Source organism: Dasypus novemcinctus, chromosome 3 (genome assembly GCF_030445035.2).
Source record: "Dasypus novemcinctus isolate mDasNov1 chromosome 3, mDasNov1.1.hap2, whole genome shotgun sequence".
Classification (NCBI taxonomy): Eukaryota; Metazoa; Chordata; class Mammalia; order Cingulata; family Dasypodidae; genus Dasypus; species Dasypus novemcinctus.
Genome location: NC_080675.1, coordinates 53,354,075 through 53,367,758, shown reverse-complemented (window position 1 = coordinate 53,367,758; position 13,684 = coordinate 53,354,075). Strand labels below are relative to the sequence as shown.

The window sequence follows — 13,684 nt, the reverse complement described above, 5'->3', positions numbered from 1 at the left end:
AAGAGAAATTTGAGGCCCAGGTGATGAGTGATGATCCCAGAAATCGAGCAGTTTATGGCATGGAAAATTTAGAAGCAGGTAGTGAGGATCAGGCATTAATGGCTGGACTCACTGGCAGGTCACCAATGCCTAAGAAGATATGGGGTGTGAGGCAGAAAACCAAAATGAAAGCAATGGGGTAAGTGGGGACCAAAGCAAGCATTAGAGATCCAGACCCACTCACTAACATTGGTGTTCAGAAGGGACCTGTCATAGAGAAACTGGCAAGACCTGATCACCAGTGAGCACAAGATCAGAACCAACTCTTTGCCACACTCACAGGGTGCTCAATAAGCAAGCTACTGGCCTGCTGCTTTACAGTTTCATCCAATTCTCAGAGTAAAGGTCAGAACTCATTCCAGGGACCACGGGGAGGTGCAGATCTGCTGGTGATGGGCAAATGGTTAAATCCTGCTGTGGAGATTATTAATCTACTGGGATTAGGAACCAATGAGATTATTACAAAGAGAACCATATTACACAAGACACATTCTATTATGAAATTCTCTCATGTGATGTTAACCCCCCCTCCCCCCAAAAAAGCATGGAAAACTAGAAGAAAAGATTAGCTAAATAGCCAGAAACTTTTGTCTGCTGAATGTTAAGCATCTCGGTATTTGGAAATTACATAATGAAGATCTTTGGAACATCAAGCTATTGTTCTGCCCCTATTGGATGCTGGCTGTAATAATGATCTATTTTCTGGTTAAAGCAAATTCTTCACAATAGGTAATTCTATATGCTGAGCTATTTCTCTCGTTCCCTTTCTCTATAAAGAAATGCTGGACTATATGCTGGCTTTTTGTTTGTTTAAAGATTTATTTTGTTTATTTCTCTCCACTTCCCCGTGTTGTCTGCTCTCTGAGTCCATTCGCCGTGTGTTCTTCTGCATCCATCACATTGTCAGGCAGCACTGGGAAACTGTCTATTTTTTGTTGCATCATCTTGCTGCATCAGCTTTCCATATGTGCAGTGCCACTTCTGGGCAGGCTGCACTTTCTTTATGTGGAACTGCTCTCCTTACAGGGTGCAGTCCTTGCACGTGGGGCACCCATACACAGGTGTGCCCCTGCATGGCACGGCACTCCTTGTGCATGGTAGCACTGCACATGGGCCAGCTTACCACACAGGTCAGGAGGCTGTGAGTATCGAACCCTGGACCCTCCATATGGTAGGTGGATGCTTTATCAGTTGAGCGATGTCCACTTCCCATGGACTATATGCTCTTTATACTGAGTATAGAGAAAGACAGAAAAATAACCAAGCTAAAAAAAAGTAATAAAATACACCAATAGTAAATGGTGTGGCTGATGGCTTGTCTAGGCCATTAAAACACACACACACACACACACCAAGGAGTTATTTCTACTTGGCCAAATGTCAAGAGCAAGGCGAAATCCCTCCTGCCTTAAATCAGTTCAACAAGTTGGGAGACTTTGGGGTCTGGGTATTGTGAGGAACAAAAATAAAAACATCCCACATGGGTCACCAACAATTCCCCAAAAGAGAGCAACCGAAAAAAAAAACCTAGAAGGCAGAAGTGGCAAAGTTTTGAAGCCCAATTGGGCATTTTTCCTAATGTAGGCAGAACATTTCTCCTGATTTTATAATAACAAAATTAAAAAATGAATTTGCATTCTTCACTTGTCAGAGTCCCAAAAGAATGAGTACATGATTTTCTTGCAACATACTCAAAGCACCAAAACGGTCTGAACAGCTATGTAGGTGTTGTAACCTTCCAGCAGTGTTTCTTAAATTCAACTTTTGTTTTGGGGTTTCCATGAAGTAGTCAGAGGCTTTATTTTCAACTTTTGTTGAAGATAAGAATAGGTGGGAATAATAATCTATGAAATATTCCTACCTATATGTTTCTTTTTTATAAACATAAAAAGAAAATGTTTATCCATTAAGCTTAAATACAATTAAAATTTTTAAAAAGGGAGTGGAGGTGGCTCAAGAATTTAGCACCTCCCCCCCACATGGGAGGTCCCGGGTTTGGTTCCCAGTGCCTCCTAAAAAGACCAGCACACAACAAACAGACTCAGCAAATGCAAACGAGCAGGGGGTGGGGAGAAATAAAAAATTAATTAAAAAATAAAAATAAACACAATTGATTTAGCATTTCTAAAAATGTTATTTTGTTGATCTTATTAATGCCATAACTGGAAACTTTGGGAAGGCCATCTAAAAATATTCATCTAGAAATGTCAGAAACTAGCATGGTTTACTCACAGTGGAGGTGAGTCCAAGGATTCTTAAACCAGGGCTCCAAGCACTACAACCCTACTTACATTTCAAAGGCCATTGAAAGAGATCTGAATCAAGGCTTGTGGAAGTCTCAGTAATGCGAATAATGGAGGGCAAGAATATAAGACCCAGAGGGTCAATATTAAAGAAATATTGGGCTCATTTTTCCGAAGAACATGTATCAGCATTCCAACTATTTAATAGATTATAACTAGAGAAACCTACTGGCGATAGGCCAATGGTCCAATCCAGCTGCGGAGGTTTTAAATCTACAGGGACTAAGAGCCAGGAAGATCATTAGAAATACTGCACAACCTCTAGTCTATCATCCTGAAATCCAGTAATGTGATTTTACCCAAATAAAAAGCAGGAAAAACTAGAAGAAACGTTCTCAGGAATGGTACTAGGCACGAATGATTTGAAACTACAGACGAGGATATTTGGTCAGAGAGACAGACAACTTTCTCTCCTTCCACCACTTAATAACTTATTTCTTTTCAACTTATGGATGCAGGGAATAGAGAATCCTTCACAACAGGAAAAGCTGCCTTCAGGAAGCAAGGTTTCCTCGGTATGATTCGAAGGAAAGCCCTTCTCTTTAGCTACCCAAGTACTACTTGAGGAAGCCTCTGGGGATGGGGGCAGTCTTTTCCTGTCTCTCCACTCCCCACTGCTCCTCCCTCCTCCCCTGGAAAAGGGACAGACTCCAGACACCTGGTAGGGACATCAAATGTTCTCTCTCCCTCTCGTTTCTTCTCTTTTCTTCTGCTGTTTCTCTCTCCCTCCCTTCTTCTCTCTCTGACACATGGTATGACTCTCAGGGGCCAACTTGTTCAATCTCTCCTCTTCTTTCCAGGCCACGCTATCTACTCGAGGTGAAATTCAGACTTAAGGGAGCAGGAAAGGCTCTGCTTAGATCCTGAGGCTATTCTGAGCTGTGCCTCGCAGGTTGAAGAGGAAGGATCTGAATTGTGTGCTCAGGTTTCTTATCACTCTCTCAAGCTGACAGTATGGATTTGGAATTTCAAACAGCCCTGGGTTCTAAACTCTAGCCTTGATTCCTGGTAACTGTGACCTTGGGCACGGTAAACTGCTCAGGTCTCATCTGTAAGATGGTGAAAACACCCACTTCACAGAGTGGCTCTGAGTTTTAATGAAATTATGTATGCTAATGCCCTATCAAATGTAACATGCTATACAACTGTCAAAGAGTAGTAGGAGCATTACTCAGCACTCACCTCTCAAATCTTGTGTGTGCTATAAACTAAGACTCCTGCTATTTCTTTCAGTGTATTTAAGTCTTATAAAAACCTAACCTTTATTCAATCCTCTAAGATTACCCTGCACACAGCTCAACTCTACATACATGACTGTACCTAGCACATATTTTGGTATACTTTTCTACTAAAAGCCACAGAAAGTTAATTCCTTGTTAAGTTATGGCATAAGCTAAAATCCCCATCCCTGTTTTCCTCCTCTAATAAACTGATCACCTTTCACATGCCAGATTCTGTTTGCTGTGTGCTGTGGGTATTGCATGTATGAGCTTTACATAAAGTGCAAAGCTACAAAAGCTATAAAGAAGAAAGAGACTTCAAAGTGAGTCGGGAGGTCATTCCAGAAGTTACACTTATGCAAGTTGCAGCAGGATCTCATTAACTGCCACAGCAACAGTGTCTCAAATATCAGGGCTCCTGAGGGCTCTAGAACCATCCAGAAACTATAAGCAAGGCAGACAGAGCTCAGGCATTAGGCACCCTGTCAGTGAGCCTTACTTTGGAATTTATGCTCCCCAGTGTAATAGAGTTAGACTCATGTATAGGTTCTCTATACCTGACTCTTCCGCCCCTTTTACTTGAACCTATAATTAGCACTATACTTGATGAATATATGTCCCAGAGACTTAAATCTTTGATCCATCCTTGTGCCCTGAATTTCAGCAGAGTTGCAACACCTACTCTCCAGTTCACTGGACTTACCCAGGACAACTAACAAGGAAAGGATAATGGACAATGCCATTTCCAAGGAAAAGAGAGTATTTGCAACTGCAGGGAAGATAGTTCCATCCATCTGCCCCATGGGATCTAACCTCCCTCTCAATTAAAAGCAGAGTGGGCATCACCACTCCAAAATCCTCAAAATTGGGGAAAGAACAATGATTAAAGTAGACATTATTATTCTATTATAAATGTATTATTATTCCAACAATGGAAGACTCCTATCATTGATATAAAGGCAGTGGCCACTAGAGATTCTGAGGATGTGAGGGGAGAGAATAGGTGTAATATGGGGGCATTTTCGGGACATTGGACTTGGACTGCATGACATTGCAGTGGTGGATACAAGCCATTGTATATTTTGTTATAACCTACAAAATTGCACAGGACAGAGTGTAAACTATAATGTAAGCTGTAATCCATAGTTAGTAGCAATGTTTCAATATGTGGTCATCAATTGTAACAAATGTGCCACACTAAGGAGGGATGTTGTTGATGTGGGAAAGTGTGGGAGGGGGAGGGAGTTGGGCATATGGGAACCCCTTATATTTTTTACATAACATTTATGTAATCTAAAGCTTCTTTTAAAATAAAATAAAATAAAATAAATTTTAAAAAAAAGAAAGAACTTTAAACAAGGCCATAATACGCTTTGCCTCCATTTCCCACCACCTATCAAGTAACCAAACCTGGGTTGGGGGGAGGTACCCAAGTCAATCACAGAGAACAGCTCCTCTCTCCTACCTGCTTCCTTCCTGGGAGAGAGACCTACGCTATACCCAGAGGAACTGCCATGAAATTCTACACTCCCTGCAAATATAATGAGAACGTAACAGAAGCCAAGATGAATAACAAGGCCACTGAAGACAGCTTTATTAAAGACCACATAAGGGACTGAGAGTGGAATTAGTAGCATCTGGAGTGAACTTTGGCTTGTAATAAGCAGAAGTGTGTTATCCTCTCTGATACAGGCAAACTAGCATTAAGATAGGAAATAAAAGAGATGTTCTCAGTCAGGGTAATCAGATAATCTGCTTTAAATAGAACCCAATTGCATAGGCATCAAAATAAGCCCCAAAAGGAAGGGTAGTGACAAAACCTCATCAGAACATCAACCTAAGTCCTTCTGAACTCCTTCCTAAAATGAAGATTCCACCAATTCCAAACCACCTTCTCCAAGTCATACTTCATAACCTAATGGGATTCCTTCAACATGGGTAAGTTCATGTTGCATAATATCAGGTCAGTGTTTAGGAGAAGCAGATTACTGCAGCCCACTCTCTTTCTGTCAGTAATGCAAAAACAATAGGCAATCCCCACAGGCCTCTAAGGGAAACTCCAGCTGTCCTTTGAGGATCCCAGCCTAAATAACAGGACAGTTTTAATTGCATTCTAACATCACAGTGCAAAATCATTGAGTCCAATATGATTTTTTGTTCCTAAGAGTCTTTGGTAGATTTTCCTCTGAAACTTAATTGCACATACAACTTACAGGTTAGATCCACCACAAATATATATGAGATCACATGCAAAGACTTTTTCCTGAATTAATAAAATTGAAGGGAAACAATATTTGGCAAGTCTCAAATGATCCATGCATTATTAGTAATCATTTTCACCTGGGGCATTGAGAGCCCAGAAATGCATCAGAGTAGAATGAAACCAGAGTGGAGTTGTAGAGAGTAGATATTTTAGTTAAGCTGCCAAAAGCAATATACCAGAAATGGGTTGGCTTTTACAATGGGGATTTATTAGCACAAGCTTACTGTTCCAAGGCTGAGAAAAATTCCAAATCAAGGAATCTTAAGGTGACAGTTTCTCCCCAAAGAACAGCTGCCAGTGATCCTGGACTCCTCTGTCACATAGCAAGGCACATGGCAGCATCTGCTTGTCTCTTCCCTTCTTTTCCAGATTGTACTGCTGTCACTTTCTGGCTTCCCTGGCTTTCTCTCTCTTCTGAATTTTATCCTCTTATAAAAGACTCCAGGAAGAGGATTAAAACTCACCCTGAGACATGAATCTCAGGAACAAGCCTTCCTGGCATCAAAGGATTATTACCAAGTGCTAACTACCAATGCATTTACACAAACACCTTGAACAGAAGGGTGAAACATTAAATACAAATTAATTTTTATGGCTATAAGTTTTCACAGTGAGTCGGGAGGTCATTTCAGAGGTTACACTTATGGACATCTCAGGAAGTTCTCACTGACTGCCACAGTAATCAGTGCCTCAAGCAGGGGTGCTCCTAAGGGCTCTAGTGACATCTGGACAGTACAGGCAAGGAATACAATGCCAGGAAATTGGCACCCGGTGGTGGGCTTTACCTTAGAATATATGGTAACCTATCTCCCCAATGTATCAGAGTTAGACCCATTTATATAATTTTCATACATGTGGTTCTTCTGCCCCATTTATTTTAACCTATAATTAGAACTATACTCATTAAATATATGTCCCAGAGACTTAAATCTTCCAGCTATTCATATGCCAGTTGAGCCCTGAATCTCAGCAGAGTTGCAGCCAAAACCTACTCTCCAGTTCAATGGACTCACCAAGGACAACTAACGAAAGGATGATGATGGGCAACACCCACCTCAAAAAACAGAGTATCTACAACTGCAAGCAAGACAGTTCCATCCATTCATTCCATGGGATCTAAGACCCCTCTAGGAAGCAGAGTAGGCATCACCATCACAAAATCCTCAAAACTGAAGAATGAACAAAAATAAGGGGAGAATGCCAGTATGGACTAAAGGAGACTTATAATTATTCTAGTAATGAAAGAATTTGTAACATTGGTATAAAGACTGGCCACCAGAGGTTCTGAGGGGAGGGAAAGGGAAGAATAGGTGTAATATGGGGCATTTTGGGGACACTGGAATTGTTCTGCATGATATTGCAATGATGGATACAGACTATTATACATTTTGTGAAAACTTATAAAATTGTGCAGTGCAAAGAATAAACTGTAATGTGAACTACAGACCATGATTAGTAGCAATGCTTCGATATGTGTTCATCAATTGTAACAAATGTACCACACCAATGAAAGATATTGTTAATGGGGGAAAATGTGGTTGGGGGAGGGTTGGGGTATATGGAAATCCCCTATATATATTTTGTTTGTTTGTTTGTTTAAGACTTATATATTTATTTCTCTCCCCTTCCCCCTGCCCTCAGTTGTCTGCTCTCTGTGTCCATTCGCTGTGTGTTCTTCTGTGACCACTTCTATACTTATCAGTGGCACCGGCAATCAGTGTTTCTTTTTGTTGTGTCATCTTGTTGTGTCAGCTCTCCGTGTGTGTGGCGCCATTCTTGGGTAGGGTTCACTTTCTTTCGTGTTGGGCAGCTCTCCTTATGGGGCGCACTCCTTGCGTGTGGGGCTCCCCTACCTGGGGGACACCCCTGCGTGGCAGGGCACTCCTTGCGCCATCAGCACTGTGCATGGGCCAGCTCCACACGGGTCAAGGAGGTCCAGGGTTTGAAGCGCAGACTTCCCATGTGATAGGCGGATGTCCTATCCATTGGGCCAAGTCTACTTCCCATCCCCTGTATTTTTGATGTTACACTTATGTGATCTAAAGCTTTTTAAAAATAAAAGAAAAATAAACATAAATAAATAAAAAAGATTCACCCTGGGCCACACCTTACCGAAATAACCTAATCAAAAGGTCCCACCTACAATAGGCTTACACCTACAGGAATGGATTAGCTTTAAGAACAGGATTTTCTGGTATCCATCCAGCTCCAAACCATCACAATAGGTAAGGGCACACACAAGAGGGCGCAGCCCCAGCTCTCCTCAGTCTCCAGAAAGATGCTTTCCACAAAGAGGAGAGGAAATAGATATCTAGTATGTGCTAAGAAAGGGAGAGATTAATGCTTAGCCACTGATACTCAAAGTGTGCTCTGCTCACTGGTATTGGCCATGAACTGTTACCAGTCAGCGACAAAATAGAGAAATTGAGAGTAAGCACTGAGAAACCTTTATAACAAGTTAACATTGCTGTGACATTTAAGCACATGATTACATTTTCTAGCAGTTCACTTTCATTGATTTTTCAAAATTTTGATCTATGATGAGGCAGAACACTGGTTATTCACCACGAATAGTTTGAGAAGTACTGCTCTCATTCACAGTCTTGGCTGCTCATTGGAATCTTCCAGAGAGCTTTAACGAGTACTGATGCCGGGTCCCTCCCAATCCCAGAGAGTCTGTTTTAATTGGCAGAGGATGGAGCTGGCCTTCACGATTTTTTAAAAGTTCCCAAGTGTTTCAAATATGCAGCAAAATATTTGAGAACCACTTTCTTCTTAAACCATAAAGGATTAGAGGGTAGGCTTGCAGCTTAATAAACTGGGAACACACAAAAAAGTAATTCACTATTGCCAGTGATTTTGATATTTTGAAAACTACATTATTATGTCAAATTAATTTATAGTGTAGTGTAGTCTTATTATAAATAAGAGTAAAATGGCATGATATGTAGTCATACAATTTTTACTGTGAACTTTTTATTGCTTTATAACATGCATAAAGAAAAGGGCACAAATCATAAATGTACAGCTTGATGATATTTTCAAAAAGTAAACACATTCATATAACCAGTACTCAGATCAAGAAGCATATGAACAAAACTATCTGTCCCCATGTTGTGGCATCTAAAATAGCTTCCCATTGAGAGGAAATAAAGATAATGTACTCTGCTGCTATAAATGTGACATTCATCTTGGTTTACAGTACATCTAGTTAAAGTTAGAAGATTTCAAAGAATAGAAATAGAAAGTTTAATGATTCCTCTTCTTGGTAAAGATAGCAGGTTGAACACTTCACAACTATATTTGCTGATTCTTAAAAGCATAAACCTCCAAGCATGGGAGAATCATTAGAGAAGACAGTTATTTTAGGAGCTGGAAAAAAGTAAATTTCTTATCAAGCCTAAGGAATCTGAAACTTAACTGAAGACAAAGAAAATGTAAAGTTAGTCTGATTTACAATGCAAAGTTTTCCAAAGCCTCAGAAGACTTGATCAAAGTCAGTTTAAGAAGCTGTCAGATACTCAGATCCCCTCACTCACTCTACACAGCACTTGGCTATGTTATATTTTACCCTGGCAAGGACCATAGGTTTATTCTCTGGAGAGGCTTAAATAGGGGTGTACAGGGACCCCAGGTATGGTTGGAGGCTGGGTACCACACCAAAATCATGGAGGAATTAAGTGAACCTATGCACACTGCTCAGTGAGACACCCAGGCTTCTACTCAGTTCCCAGCCAGTTAAGAGATTGCTGGCAGTCAATAAAGAGATTGAAGAGCCTTCTCTGATCCAAAGGAACAGATCTTAAGAAAATGATACTGACGTTTCCCAAGGAAACAGCCCAATTATTTGACACTTACACCATATTACAACAGACCCTGTTGGGAGAAAATTCCATGGGTCTCTCTTTTTCATTTCAGCACATCTTGTGAATAAAGACACTGACAGCTCTTTGTTCTGGACTATCTTTTCAAGATGTCTGTATAGCAAATGGGTTTGGAAGGTTGAGAAAATATCTCCTTCTAGAATATATGGCAGGTCTGTTTACTACTATTTCCCTCTGGGTCCAAGGTCTGGTTAGGTTTGCTTGAAGGCCATTAGGAAAGGTTCGGATTTCCTAAGCTCAGGATTCCTCAGTTACGGCACAAATCTGTTTGCAGTGCATCCATCTTGGTTGTGCCATTTTGGAACTTGAGGAGCAAGGGGAACTGACATGAAAACGAAGCTCATTCTGCCTGCTGGACTGTGAATAATGAAATCCTTTGCCTTTGACGTAGAAGTTCATACCTTCTACTAGCAATCATGAAACTGTAACACGCTAACTTGTTAGCTTGAAAATAGGGTGAAATTCCAGACTCTGCAATTCTTGACCACACAACCATGCTCAGAGCTTCCAAACAGTTTTTGAGTCCCCTACTCTAGAATACAAGCAGATAAACAGAATTGCAAAACATCCAAGAGTAGTGACTAACAAATAGAATATTACAAAAGCAACTTGGAGAAAACAGTCCATTCAAAAGAAGAAAACTTCAAAAAAATATTATTAGTCTCCTCAGGAGATAAGCAAAGCTATTTATCCATAAAACAAAAACAATGTGCTGTATTTTTAAAAGCAATACTCAGAAAACAAAATAGAGCTCTTAAAACTTTAAATGAAATTTTAAGTGGAAAACATAATAGAATTTAAAAATAAAATCAAGAAAATCTCCTATAAAGTACAGCACTCAGAGAGATGGAAAACAGGAAAGAAAATATTAGAACCTGGGTACTTCATTATTACATTATAAGCCATTAAGTCAGCAGCTCCACCTCTGAACTCTCCATTTTATCAAAATAAGATTATTATTATGTAAGTCAATTTATGTTGAGTTTTCTTTACTTGCAACCAAAAGCACCATAACTGATTTCTAAGCAAAAGAATCCACACTCTAGGAAGTCTTGGAAAAGAATAAGCTGGTTTGTTGTCTGGAGCAGGGGAAAAAATGGAAGCAGTGACTTTATCAAATGAAGTCTTCTGTCCAAACTTGCTCATTTGCCCTCACTTTGATACAAGCATTTGAAAAACCATAACTGAATATCCCACAACGCTTCCAGCTCCTGATTTTCTGTTATGTGAATATGAATGTCATTGAAGGAGAATGCCTATTCATTTTAAAAAACACAAAAAGTTGCATTGACAAGCAAAACAATACCTAGGGGGGAAAGTAGGTTGTGATACTTTGGTGATGAATAAAGCCTTGCACATCCCTGTAATTTCTTGCCTTCGACATCAGTAAGCAGTGACATCTAAATTATTGCCAGGGTCAAATTATCATCTACTCAATAGTTGGTTTAGTTTTTATGAAAAAAAAAGTGAGCACAATTTGGAGTTCTCCTTGATAACCTAGAAGCTGATGCCTTTCTAGAAACCATGTCTTGAAATCTCTGAATGACATTTGGGAAGATTTACATTTTTTTCTTCCTCTCCTCCTCCCCTACCATGCTGCTTTTTGGCCGTCTGTATCCATTTCCTGTGTGATTTTCTGCATCTATTTCTCTTTTGGTCTTCTCTTCTCATCTTTCTCCTCTAACATCCACCAGGATTCAATCCTGGGGACCTCTGATGTGGACAGAATTTCCCTGTCAATTGAGCCACCCCAGTTCCTGGTCTCTGTTGTGCTTCACTTGACCCTCCCCTTTGTCTCTTCTGTGGTGTCATCATCTTGCTGCATGACTGACTTGCACTGGCACTGGCTCACCATGCGGGCACTCAGCTTGCTGCGCAGGCACTCAGCTTACTGCATGGGCACTGGCTCACCACACGGGCACTCATGTATGCAGGCACTTGGCTCTACACACAGGCACTCGGCTCGCCATGCAGGCCCTTGCATGGGCACTTGGCTCACGGTGTGGGCAATCACACGGGTACTCGGCTCACCACGTGGGCCCTCAGCTCGCCACACAGGCACTTGACTCTCCATGCAGGCACTCTCCTCACCACATGGGTACTTGGCTCACCATGTGGGGACTCAGCTCACCATGCAGGCACTGGCTCGCTGCGAAGTCACACTTTCTCTTCTTTTACACCAGGAGGCCCCAGGGATTGAACCCAGGTCCTCCCATATGGTAGGCGGAGGCCTTATCACTTGAGCCACATCCACTTCCCTTGGGAAGATATTTATATCACCTTTGAGAGAAAAAGAAAGCCCATTCTCAGAAAAAGAAAAAAAAATTCCTAAAGGGAAGTTCATTCATGGCTTTCCTTATTTGATAGATATTAACATACCTTTTTTTCCCCCAAAGTTTACAGTCATTGTTACAAAGTAGCTGAAAACCACAAATTCTTCTGGAAATACTGCTTCTTAGAAAGATAAGGATCATGAGGGATACTGTATGGTAAAATGCCACTGCAGACAAATAATGTGAGGATACCTAGACACACAGCAGGCTAATTCTGAACAGAGGAGCTTAAAATTGAAACAAGGATCATCCTTCCCTTGCCAACAAAGATGGCATGGATAATGCAGACCTTGCCTCGAAGATTACCTCATTGCCTTTAACACGAACGAAATGATGTGACATAAATTCAACTGGAAGAGTCTTAGAGAATTTTGGTGTTTTCCTGAAACAAGTTTACTGTCTTCAGGCAAAATAAGCTGTGGGATTTCCTGCCTCATATCCTTGTGAGTCAAGAGTTTTGAGAAGGTGTGAAAGTTTCCATCAGGTTGAAGTTGACTGATGTCAAAGATAATGTGCACATTGCCCTAAGACCAGTCCAAAATTTCAACTTCTCATTTGATCCAAACCACAAGGGTTTTCTCACTGAAATACACATTTGAATGAAACTGATGTTCATTTTTTATTTTAATTAACAAATTTGAATTATTTCAAAAATTCCAGAAATTGCCATTAAATTTTGCACACATCTCCATAAAATAAACAGACACATTGCAGTGGAATTATCACTTTTATAGCCTGTTCCTGTGAACTGATACATTTCTAGTATAATAAAATTAAGTTTATGAAAATATTTGGTGTATATATACATGTATGGGGGGAGGAGGGAATAATTGTAGCTTTATACAGATTTTCAAAAGATTCTGTATCCCCCTAAATGTTCAAAACTAGAAATGTTAAAGGCCACTATTCTTTACTACAGTACAGTTCTCTAGGATAGTATGTAATACCAGTCAAATCACAGGCTATTTCTTATATGAGTTTAATCTTCATGTGTCACTTTTGAAACTACTAGCTAAATCTTCAAATGTGATCTGGTCCAAAGCCTAAAATATCTGCCAGGAAGTTCCTGTAAATTGAAATGATCTTTCACTTGCAAGTCCAATTCATCAAAAGCGTCCTTGAGAACATAACAACTAAATGCAATGTGGATCCTGGAACAGAAAGAGAGCCTTAATGAAAAACTGGTGAAATGCAAATAAAAGTATGGAGTTTAATTAATAGTAAGGTTCCAATGTTGGTATCTTAGTTTTGAAAAATAATAATATAAAATGTTAACAATGGGGGGCCTGGGTGAGAGGAATAGGGCATTCTCTGTACTGCCTCTGCAACTTTTATGTAAATCTAAAAATATTCCAAAATTAAAAGTTTAGCTTTTTAAAAGCTATTTAAAAACTTTAACAAGGCTTACTCACTCATTCAACAAATATTTATGGTTTATGCAGGCACTGTTCTAGTGTCAGGCCTACTGACCTGAACAAAACAGACCCATCCCTGCCCTTAAGAAGCTTTTCTAGTTTTCTAGCACCTAAAACAAATACCTTACAATGGGTTGTCTTAAACAATAGGAATTTATTCACTCACAAGTTTGAGGCTAGAAGTCCAAAATTGAGGATCAGCAAGGCAATGCTCTCTCTCAGAAGAC

At 40.2% G+C, this 13,684-nt stretch overlaps 1 protein-coding gene and 1 pseudogene across 1 annotated transcript in view; both read right to left on the bottom strand.

Annotated features, from left to right (window-relative positions):
* The window catches only part of SLC35F4 (solute carrier family 35 member F4), a 297,066-nt gene that overhangs the window by 270,694 nt on the left and 12,688 nt on the right, over positions 1–13,684 (bottom strand). The window lies entirely within an intron of this gene.
* LOC139438138 (trafficking protein particle complex subunit 13-like) overlaps positions 1–13,684 on the bottom strand; it is a 66,813-nt pseudogene that overhangs the window by 40,873 nt on the left and 12,256 nt on the right.